The sequence below is a fragment of the Mesoplodon mirus genome (genome assembly GCF_964341445.2).
Source record: "Mesoplodon mirus genome assembly, chromosome: 2".
NCBI lineage: Eukaryota > Metazoa > Chordata > Mammalia > Artiodactyla > Ziphiidae > Mesoplodon > Mesoplodon mirus.
Genome location: NC_138977.1, coordinates 169,031,244 through 169,043,601, shown reverse-complemented (window position 1 = coordinate 169,043,601; position 12,358 = coordinate 169,031,244). Strand labels below are relative to the sequence as shown.

General features: G+C 39.0%; 1 pseudogene across 1 annotated transcript in view; it reads left to right on the top strand.

Annotated features, from left to right (window-relative positions):
• The first annotated feature begins 6,455 nt into the window (after window positions 1–6,455).
• The window catches only part of LOC309798670 (dynein light chain 1, cytoplasmic-like), a 34,667-nt pseudogene continuing 28,764 nt past the window's right edge, over window positions 6,456–12,358 (top strand). The window contains exons 1-2 of the transcript in view: window positions 6,456–6,543; window positions 9,071–9,126. The product of the transcript in view is annotated as a dynein light chain 1, cytoplasmic-like (transcript). The remainder of the gene's footprint in view (window positions 6,544–9,070; window positions 9,127–12,358) is intronic.

The window sequence follows — 12,358 nt, the reverse complement described above, 5'->3', positions numbered from 1 at the left end:
TTTTATCAATATTTAACAACAATTAGACACAAGGTTATAACAAGACACTAATAAGGAGAAGAACTTCTAAAACCTCACAGAGCCATTACTGCATCCTAGGAACTGTTCTAAGCAATATACCTCTATTAACACCCATTTACTATGCAAAACAACCTTGAGATAGACACTACTATGACCCCATCTTACAGGTAAGGTAACTCAAGCAAATATGGGTTAAGTTACTTGCCCAAAGTTAGCCAGTTAGTAAGTGTTAGAGCTAGGTCTTCAAACTCAGGAATTCCGGTTCCAGAGTTTGTGCTCTTATCCACTATAATATTTTCTCATTATTATTTTAATTACTGAATGATTTGATTACTGGTGTGATTGAACTTTCTATCGTGCTGTTGACCTTTTGCGAACTGCCTTTTCACGTTCTGTGCTCATATTCCTAATAAGGAGTTTGTCAGGATTTCTTTGTTTTTTTTAAAAGAACAATTCCACAGGACAATAACCACAGAAGTAATACTTACAAACCCTCTGGTGGTTCCACCGTGCGATGCTGCGCTTCTTGCCGGGGCGAGATTTTGGTCCCAGCGGATTAACTCATCCAAAAATTCTGTGGTCAAAATCATGGTGCTTTTCTCGGGCGGCTGCTCCCACCAGCCCTGGGACCGGCCAAAGTAAACGCCGGCGACACCACCACCACCCCCTCGGGCCTTCACACGGGCCGAAACGGCTCTTCGGAAGAGGAGCCGAATAAGACGGCTTCCGGGCGGACGCCTTCCCAGAATGCCATGCGCGCGCATGCGCCCGAGGAGCCACAGGAGTTTTTTTGGACTTGTAAGAATCATTAGAAATTAAGAATATTAATCTCTTATCAGTTTTATCTATCGAAGTATTTTCCCAAGATATTTTTCTTTTGCCACTTATTTTTTCATAATTTTTACATTATTATATAACTTTTAAAATGTGTTATTTTTTTCTTTGTTAAACACTGCCTATGAGGTCACAATATCAAGAAAATACTAACGCATTCTATAAACATCTTGTCTCTAACAGCTACTTTATTTATTTATTTATTTATTTATTATTATTTATTTTTGCGGAGCACAGGCTCCGGACGCGCAGGCTCAGCGGCCATGGCTCACGGGCCCAGCCGCTCCGCGGCACGTGGGATCTTCGCGGACCGGGGCACGAACCCATGTCCCCTGCACTGGCAGGCGGACTCTCAACCACTGTGCCACCAGGGAAGCCCGGGAAGCCCTTTAACAGCTACTTTAGATTCTAAAATGTGTTTAAAATTTTAGTTAAATAAATTTAGGATAGGTGTATGTTTTTGGACTCTAACAAAAATAGAATAAACTCTATAATGGTAAACATCTTCCTTTTTAATTACCCTTCATCTGAGATGTCAAATACATTTGTAAACCATATCGCTTGGAATATTTTAACACAGAGAAACAAACGACAATATGTGTGCCCCTTTAAGGAACAGAAACATCATTGTGCAAGCCAAAGACTTAAACGTCTTCCTTGACTCCTGTCTTTCCTTACATTCAATATCCAATCTATCCATCAAGTCCTCCAAAACATATCTCTAATATGTTAATTTCACTCCCTCCCATCACTACCATCCCACTCCAAGCCACCATCACCAGAACTATCACTATAGCCCCCTGGTATCGCCTTTATTCTGCTGTGGCTTCCCCACCATCTATTCTCAACCCAGCAGCCAGAGTAGTCCTTTTATAATGTACATAACATGGTCCCTTTGCCTGTTGAAAACTTCTAATGACTTTCCAATCACAATTAAAATAAAAACCAACTTCTTTCCCAGCTCACAAAGTCCTGGGTGATCTGCCCCTTGCTTTCCTTTCCACCCACGTCTTGGGCTACTCTTTTCCTCATACACTATACTTTGCCACAAAAGCCTTAGTTAAGCTCCTCTAACACACACTGAAGTTCTTGAGCACGTTTTGTCTTTTGCATGCTCTTCCCTAGAGTTAAACGCTGGCTAGCCCTGACCCCTCCAATCTTTGCATAGCTTGCTAGTTACCTTGCAGGGAAGTCTCCTTTGGCCTCCCAGTCACTCCGTAGGATGTCACCCTATTTAATTCTCTGCACAATACTTGTCACTTTGATTTATTTGTGTTCACTACTCGCATAGTTTTGTCTGCCCTCACTAAAATGTAAGCTCTGTGTCTTCAGATCTTGACTGTCCTGTTAACACTGTATATCTAGCACCAATAACAGTGCCTACACATAGCAGGTCCTCAGTAAATATTTATTAAAAGGAAGAATTGTGAAGTATCTGGAAATTATCTAATACCAAGGGATAAAATGAAACTGAAGATTTGTGTTCAATATATAATAGATAACTTTTAGAAAGTTAGAACACCCCCGAAATAGAATGTCCCATCTCTAAGGCACGATTCGAAAAAGAGATTAGACAGCCACCTATTAAGAAAACTAGAGATTTCTATTCCAGGCAATATGACCAACCCGCAGTCTTCCTCCTTCTTTTACCTGCTTGTATTTGCTACAGAGAACCTCTGCCCATTCTTCGGTCCTTGTCCTCCATGCTCTTACACTCTGGGCTACTAACTGCTCTCAGTCCTTGCCTTGCTCTTTGAACTTGACCTATATTTTTGACCTTCCTATCTCCCTGAAATAATTTTTCTTCTTTAAGAATTAAACATAGGGCCTCCCTGGTGGCGCAGTGGTTGAGAGTCCGCCTGCCGATGCAGGGGAAACGGGTTCGTGCCCCGGTCTGGGAGGATCCCATATGCCGCGGAGCGGCTGGGCCCGTGAGCCATGGCCGCTGGGCCTGCGCGTCCGGAGCCTGTGCTCCGCAATGGGGGAGGCCACAGCAGTGAGAGGCCCGCATACCGCAAAAAGAAAAAAAAAAAAAAAAGAATTAAACATAAAAGCAAAAGCAGAGAACAGCTATAGCTGTACATAACTTCTTTATCGCCACTCCTGGACCACCCACATGTGTGCACTAACAATTCATAGTTATCAGTTTCTGTTCCCTCTCAGAATTCCTATCATACAGGGAAACATGTTTCTAACACTACCTTTATTCATATGACGACCATTAACATCCATGAGAAGTATTTAAAAATGTCATTACAGCATACAATTTCTCCTGTAAAAATGCAGTAACTATTAGTGAAATTTTTCAACTGACCTCCTGCCAATTTATAAAGATTCTATAGGGACAGGAAAAAAAGAATTTACAAAGTCATCAATATAAATTCTGTGACTAAAATAAGCTCCACGCTACATGTGCCTCAGCAGAATGGCAAAGGATTACATTCTGTGGATTTCCAGGGTCACTCAGAAATAGTGAAAAAAACAGAAATATTAAAGCCAGTAGTGTCAAGGTTTTCTCTCCTTGGCATCTTATTCAAAGATGCATTTTTATGCTTCCATGCCATGCTTTTTAGATTATCAAATAGCACCATATGTAACTATAACTATATTATAAACAATTTACTTGACAACTATGCATGCCTGCTCTTTTAAATCTTATAATTCAGCGCCTCCAGAAGATTTATAATGTACCAACAATTTGCTCAGAACGGGCTTAAAAGTGTGCTGCCCTCCAGCAGAGCATTAGCCTTCGCTCTGTTGTGAGGGACAAACACATCGATTTTTCTAGTCCTCCTCCTAACAATTAAATACAGTCTGTTGCAGGCAGAAAAAGTCTTAAGTCAATTCTTTTGAAAAGGGGCCTCTATGAATATTTTAATGTCCTTGGTCATATTTTTCAAATGTGAAGAATTTACAGGTCCATATAAACATTTTAGTCCATTTCTATTTGTTCCTGACAGCACTGTATATTCATAGATCAGCAAGTGTATTTGGAGTGATTTATTTGTAGAAATTTTTCATTAAATTTACACCTTTCTGCACTCGGAAAGTGAAGTGTTTTTGAGAGTAGGCAGCTTGTCTACACTTATACAAAACTCCATTACATCAAAGATCTCTTATTTCAAATATACAAGTAAGTACCCAAAGCCCTTTTTTTCCTATCAGAAAATAAGGATATAGGTATACTAGAATTAGGAGAAACTGTCCAGTCTGGGCATGAATCCAGGGAACAGGTGGCTGTTCACCACCCAAATTGAAGCATTTCGCTAACCTGTTTGTATTCTCTACTGGAGCTAGTAATTTTTAGAAAGGAACATGCTTGATAATAACACATTATACAGACTAAATGATTTTGTTAACCTCAAACAAGATAAAATACTTGTTATACACACAGGAACCACCTGTGTCCTTAGTTTTGACCACCAGTTCCCCCTCCCACTATGGGCTGGTCCACACGCACTCCCTCTGGGCATGGCTGGTCAGTGTCTGACTGCTCCCTCTCTCTTCTGTCCTCGTCCCCTTCAGTCCTCTTTGTGGGCTGTGGCAGACTCACACTCCCCCGTTATGCTTATTCTGTGCCTCTTTATTGCATTACTCACTTTCCTGCTCTGATGACTAGTTCTTAGAAGGTTGCCTTGCCCGTCTCCTCTAACTGCTGACCTTTGCACACTTTTTCTTTCTTCTGCGCTTGCTCAGTTGGTGAACTGCCACTGCCCACTTCAGGTTGAAAATATTTTGCCTTTCAGTGAACTTCCTGGAAAGTTCTTCATCTTTTCAGTCTGAATGTCTTTATAGGACAGGCCAAAGCCACTTTGTTTTGCTATCTCAACACCAGTCATGGAATAATATTATTATGAGTGTAAAGGAGGCACTTTAGAACAATGACTACCCAACTAACTCATGGCATCAGCAACAGCTGGCTTTCTTGTCTCAGTATGGCTCAACTGAAAAGGCCCAGATGTACTCCAAAAGTAAATCTTAAATGGCATAATGTTGATGTCACACAGCTAAGGGGAATGGGTTCAAGAGATCTATGAAATATTTCAACCAATCCTCCCATATTGGCTCATCTTGAGCACATGTCCACTGAACTACCCTCCCCTACATCACTCCATCTGAACCTATCTACCCTTCAAAGTCCAATTCGTCTAAATGGATGAGTGCCTGTAAGAACATCTTCTCTAGCTCTAACAGACCAGCAACAAGCACTTTAGGAAATGTCTGTGGTTACAGCCAGCACCTCCTGCCTTTTTTTCCCATCCTGCTGGCTCTATTTTGGAGTCTCTGATTCCTACCACATAACTGATTATCTCTCTGCCCAGACCCATTAAATTAACACATCGGTAGTTATACACTTCACTCTCAACTCCAACCTCAGCCCTGGACTGTTGTACATACCTCCCCTTGGCTCCATATTCTCAGGCTCTGCTTTTAGGAAGCCAGATGAAGACAGTCCCTCGTGGCCAAACTTAATCCTGATTAATATAAAAGATGAAGAGAAAATATGGCAAAACTGACATACACACTCTGTGAGGACTTGTTTGCCCCAACAGTGGCCTCTTAACGTAGGCTGACCAATCCAAGTTTTGATCACCTGCCACCACTAAAGTAAAACACAAACAGCATCTAACTTTCCCCTCGTTCAATTGCAATTCAGGCTCATAACTTTTGAGTCATTACCTGACTCCAAACTTTTCATTCTAAGTCCTTATATTTCCATCCTCCAGACCTCCAGGCTGGCACTCGTGGTATGCTCTTTGGCAGAGGGGCCTCAGATTTCTTAAACAAACATTGTTTTGATTTATGCCTTTAGTTCCCCAAATCCTCTGTCACTTCAGGTTGGATCTCTCTGCCATCACCTTGTCTTTACAAGTTGTAGTCCCTGAAGCAGAGAAAGGGACTCGGGGTAATTTTTACTTCATTTTTAATTTCACTTATTTTTATAATGATAGTTCATGTGTTGTAAGAGTTTTGTGAACTAAGTTATTTTGTGAACTAAGCCCAGGCTTCTTTAAAAAGAAACAAAAGTCTAGCGAGAGGCAAGATCCCATAGATGTTATACAATACCATACCAGAAAGGAACTTAAAACCATTAATGCCTACATAGCTCCTATAACATGGCATGTGAAACTTATTCCCATTCAAAATATATAAAACTTTTCCCAAAGTGAAAAAAACTGTGCAAATTATACAGTCTAAAATAAAGATATTAATTAGCTAACTTTGAACTGCAAGCAGAATGTCTGCAACTTAAAGATTCTCATTTTTCACCAACTCTCATCAACTCCCTTAATTTTCTCCCACCTTTAATTTTATTTTTATGTAAAAAAAGTAAAATTGTGTTACTTTCCAGTCAATACAGAGGTTACCATTTGAAATTCAGCCAACAATTCTAGCCACTTTGAACTTGCATCTCATTAAAAGTAAAAACATTTACCAGTACTGTATTCCAGTTCCCTAGGTAACCAAGACTCCACTTCAAAAACAGACTGGATAGTCACAAGAAAGCATAATACACACACATACACTAAACCAAACAAAAGGCAATTTTACTTCATTTGCTAAAAGAGATTTGACCAAGTGCTTTTACATAATGGCAGATGGTAGATGCATTAATATTTATGTTGGACGTGGCAAGAGAGGATCGGAGGAAAGGACTTTGGATTGAAGATTTATCCTTGGAAATAGGTAAAAACCAAGTTGTCAGTATAGAATGAACACAGGTTCCCAAATACGAGTGTGAATTCATGCTCTGCCACCCTACAGATATCTTATCTTGCATAAGTCTTATGTCCTCTGAACCTCAGTTTCCCCATGAATTAGAACTAAATTATAAGACTGTAATGGGAATTAAATGAGATAATGCTTGTAACTCATAATTATAGCTACCATTTTCCACATGCTCATCCTGGACCAAGCTTCCATAACAACACGTTGAGGTAAATATCGGTACTTCCATTTTACAGACGAAGAAAGTAAGATTCTGAGAGTTTAGATAACTTGTCCATGGCCACACAACTGATAAGTGGCAGAAGTGAAATTGAAAGCCAAGGCCTCAAAGTCCATGCTCTGGACAATTCCATTGCCCTGCAGCAGGATGGTATCTGAATCACAGTAACCATTCCATAATGCTTTTTCATATTAATTAGCATTGTAAATGCAAGGGGCACTTTTAGGGCTTCCAAGTTGCATGACTCTAAAGGAACCATTCACATCAGAGTCTTCATGAATGGCACACCCTGAGGAGTCATGCAGTACACAGCTAGTACTTCTGTACACAGTGACCCTAGGCACTATTTTTCATGGGTCTCTGTAATCAAGAAAGGAGAGATGGAAATAGATTCAAAAGAGGATTTCTATTTATAGTGGGCCCATAAGATTTTGGCTCTCCCAGCATCTTCTGAACAGTTTTCACATGTTTGAAGAATGCCCTAAATTATGACTCTTACCTCTCTAAGCTAGAACTCAAAACTCCCTTTCCTAGCCCTCCTTGCTTAGGAAGTTTGAGTATAAGCAAATATTAGCATGGAGCCAGGATTAAGCCAATCAAGCTCAGCTATATTTCATTCCAGAAGCAAGCAATGTGGGGCACCATACCTGACTCTGTTTCCCTCCTCCCAAAATATTTAATTTCCACTGTTGCCATCTCCTTACAGCACAGTGTTCTTCATACCAGGTCACCAAGTCTCACTTTCCACCACCAAAATAGTCTAACAAAGTTTTTTAAACAATGACTCTTCTCTTCCTAAAATAACTCTTTGGCGATGCCAGCTGTCAAGATAGCAGTATTTTTCAGTCTTTCCTCATGGTATATACTTGATATAAATGGATGGCACATAGAAAGTGCTAAATAAATGTTAGTTCCTTTACTGTCTTCCCTACACATCCCATTTCCTCTTCAAGAACAGGAATTGGGCCTTATGTCTATTAGTGTACCCAAATGTGTCCAGCATTGTACATCAGGAGGTGTACAACATGATGACTTGGTGATGGTGGTGGTGGTGAGGACCCAAAACACAAAGATAAAGCACTGACAAAAAAGGTGCCCATAACCACCTGCTATAGGCTGAATATTTGTGTTCCCTCAAAATTCATATCCCAAAGTGATGGTATTTGAAGGAGGGGCTTGTGGGAGGTGAATAGGTCATGAGGACAGAGACCTCATGAACGGGATTAGTCCCGTTATAAAAGAGGCCCCCAGGGCTTCCCTGGTGACACAGTGGTTAAGAATCTCCCTGCCAATGTAGGGGACACGGGTTAGAGCCCTGGTCCGGGAAGATCCCACATGCCGCGTGCACCACAACCACTGAGCCTGTGCTTTAGAGCCCGCGAGCCACAACTACTGAGCCCGCGTGCCACAACTACTGAAGCCCGTGTACCTATAGCCCATGCTTCACAACAAGAGAAGCCACCACAATGAGAAGCCCCTGCACCACAACAAAGAGTAGCCTCCACTCGCTACAACTAAAGAAAGCCCGCACACAGTGCAGCAACGAAGACCCAGTGCAACCAAAAATAAAATAAACAAAATCAATCAATAAATAAATAAAATAGGAAGTTCTCAAGAAATTGTTAAAAAAGAGTCCTCAGAGAGTTTTCATGCCCCTTCTGCCACATGAGGATATAGCCAGAAGGTAGCTGTCTCTGAACCAGGAGCCTCATTAGACACCAAATCTGCCAATGCAATGATCTGCCAATGCAACAGAAATAAACTTCTGTTGTTTATAAGCCACACAGTCTATGATATTTTTGTCATAGCAGGCTAAACAGACTAAGACACCACCTATGCCTAAATGTTGTATTTCATTTTACAAGTGTCCTGTGGCAAAGAAAGAAGAAAATTAAATACCAACTTTTGCTAATCCTTTTTTCCCTTTTAAATAATGCATTTTGATTTTTCATATAATCTTTCAAGTATCAGAGCCTTCTTTCTATCTTGAACTATTTTTCTTAGTTCAACTATCTCTTTTGCTTCATTAAAACTTTCAAATGATCATTCCCAAAGGCTCTCTGCAATGTAAATTAATTCCTATGGGCTCAGCCTTAATCATCTGGTAACAGAGCGTAGTGAGAATATGACCTGCCTTTGGTATCAGGAGTTGCCCAGGTTACCTAGTCTAGTTGTAACCATTATTTATGCAGACATACCCTTCACCAGAACCTTAACCCCTTCTACTCTGTCAGTGTGACCTTAACGGCTTAATGATTCTTATAGTATGTGATACCATGAACACAGATTACCAGTCTCCCAACCCTGTTCAAGCTCTCCAGGTTAGCCAGGTTGGACTCCTCCATCACCTGTAACACTAGCTGATAACTCCTATCTGTGTTTGTGCATGTGCCTTTGCAGAATCTGCCTGTCCATCCCTTCTTTTGAACTTCAGTGAAATGTCCCTTTTGTTTCTCCTCCAGCTCCAGAGTGAAAGTTAGTAATTACTCAATGAACATTAATTTTTTGTATCTGCAATATGAGAGCAACAGAACTGACTTCAGAGCTGTTCTCAGGGTTAAATGATATAAGGTATGTAAAGCACCTGGCACAGTGCCTAGTACATAACAAGCTCAATAGAAGTAGGTTTCCTGCCATCTCCTCCTCCAGTCCCCAGTGGTCTTTCTTATCCCTGAACTCCTCCACTGCAGCATTTTATTTCTTCTTCCACTTGTCTAGGCCCTGGTAAGCGCTTTTATTTAATTCAATCATTTATTTAATCAACATTGAATTTGTCTAAAACTGTTCTATGAATTTGGGATGATGTACAAACTACACTCAGGGCCTGTCTTCAACAAGTGCACAGTGGAATAGGAGCAGTAAATTGTTTTGATTAAACATAATTGTACTACAAGGTACTCTCTGCCACAAAGAAGTAATGTATAAAGGATAGACTGACAGACACTGCTAGAGAATATCAATGAAAATCTCAGCAAAAAGATATTTAGGCTGGGTTATAAATAATTAATAAGACTTCATAGAATATGGCAAAAAAAATTTGCTCAAGCAGAGAAATGAAAATTTGTTCTAAACAAATAACTCACCATAGGAAAAAATTCTGTAGGCATATTTTGGCTTATTGTATTATTAATGATGATTATCAAGACCATATTTTTTAAAGCAAAAAGCAGGATACACAAATACAAAGAAAATTATAGGAATAATGGAACAAAACATTTAGAAAACCTAGAATGTATAGTTGCCATTTCTAGGAAAGTAAAGTGAATGAACAAAAACCTAATTATAAAAAACAAGGAAATGGTTAAATAAGTAGTGACTAACCAAATCAAGGTACTATGTAGACTTTAATAATGATAATAATGAAGTAAATGTAATGTAATTTCAAATTTTTTAAATAATCTAAAATTGAAAATTCTTATAATACGTGAACAAAGACTTTAAAGGAAAATGCTTAATAAAAATGGTTGTTATTTGATGGGTTAATGGTCATTATTTTATAAAAATCTTTTAAAAATTCTTTTTAGTTTACAATTTCAAAAAGAAAGGATGAGGTGTTACTATTCAGGAAATGCTTTTATGTTTACAAAATTATTTTTAAATGTTTTTCAGACTAACTCATAACAATTTTTTATTTGCACTAAAAACAACAAACCAGAAGCATCAAGTACTAAAGTAAATATTCCCACAATGTTAACTTACACTGTGTTCTCAGTGCCTTCACCCTCTCCCTCCCCATCTCAAAAACTCAAGTTGCTCCTATTTAGAAAAACTGGGGGGCTTTTTCCACCCAGGGTACAGCATAGTTAATGTTCAAAGCACAGAGCATTTAATTACTTATGGTATAAGGAGTTTCAACTGAAGTTGCCTCAATGAGAATACATTTATTTGGAGACAAAATGGATTCTCCTAATTCTTGCCTTTTCCAAACAATAAGATAAAACAGGAAAATCTTCACCAGACATATGATGCCTAAACATGAGATTAGTTGTCAGTCTAATGTGGAGTCAGAAGAAAGAATAAAGGAAGATCAAAAGTTAAGAAAAAGGAACATGTTAACTCCTATTAATTCTTATTTCCTAACATTTAAAATCATGAATGCTTTAGCATTTGATTTTTAATGTGCCTAAAAGATCCATTCTTGAGTTTCTTATTAACTAATTGTTATGGAATTTTACTTTCTCAAATAACAAGATTAATGCATATATTTTTAAGAAAATATCAAAATAATTAAAAGTCTTGAGAATGTCACAACCCAATTTTAAAGAAGCAAACTGAACTGACTTTACATTATTAGTGTCTTTTAAATGTGATAGCTATGCATATTCATTTTATTAAATTTTTAATAAAAGTAACAAACTGTACTACAAACAGTAAAATAATTATTTCCTCAATACTCAGGATTTTCTTTTTAGTTGTGTTGAATACTACAGTTTCTCTTTCACGGAAATTATTAATCTTGAAAGGTCAACTATAAATATCTTTTCCTAATATCTTTGTGGCTGGATAAAACTGAGTGCCTAATGAGCATGGTTCTTATCAGCCTTGATTTTCTTTCTGTGGCTAGAGGAGATTGGGAACTCGAAATACATTCCCTATAGCTACTCAGAAACAGGGACTCAAAGTTTTCTGAAGCATCTGCTGGTATGGGAAGCTAGCAAGTGAAGGAAAGAGGAAAGGCAGTGAGCGTTCTGAATCTCCAGAGATGCTCAGAAGACCAGGAAATGTAACAAACATCTGCCACATATATAAATAAATTACATTTAAGCAGCAATTACTCTTTATTAAGCATCTTACACACATATCCTCCTCCTTATAGATGACAAAACAATCTCAGAGAGCCCAGTGTCATGGCCATGGTTGCTCAGCTACTAGAGAGGCTGGAGATGGAATTTTCCTGCCCCCAATCCTGAGCTCATACAAGTACACCATCATAGCCCATGGGGTTTAGAGTCAGATAAACCTACGCTTGAGTTCAGGTTCAGCTCCTTCTCAGTCTTGGGCAAGTCACTCAAGACCTCTGTGCCTCAGCTTCCTCATCTGTAAAATGGGATAACAGGAGCCTAGATTGCATAGGGTTGTTGTGAGCATGAAATACTACACATAAATCCCTTAGCAGACACAAAGCCCTGGGATCATCTAGTTGTTCTAGTTGTTGCAATTACTGCTGCTGCTGCTATCATTCTTCTCTAAATGCAGCTGCCAGCACTGTTCTTGCAGGAGGCCCCATGGTGTGGTGATTAGGATGTTGAGCTCTCAAGCTAAACCCATCTGGGTTCAAATCCTACCACTGCCAAGTAAAGCCATGTGACTCTAAACAGGTTACTTAATCTTTTGCTATCTCCATTTCCTGTAAAATGAAGGCAATTATAATAAAACCTATCTCTTTTGGCTGTTGAGAGGTTTAAACAAAGCACATAATTGGAATACTTAAATAGTGCCTAATGTATAGAAAGCACTTAATAAATATTCATTTTAATCTATTGTCATTATTATCTTATTAATTTCCAGCAGCTTCCCCAAACGTCCTGACATTAAACATATTTTAAAACATCT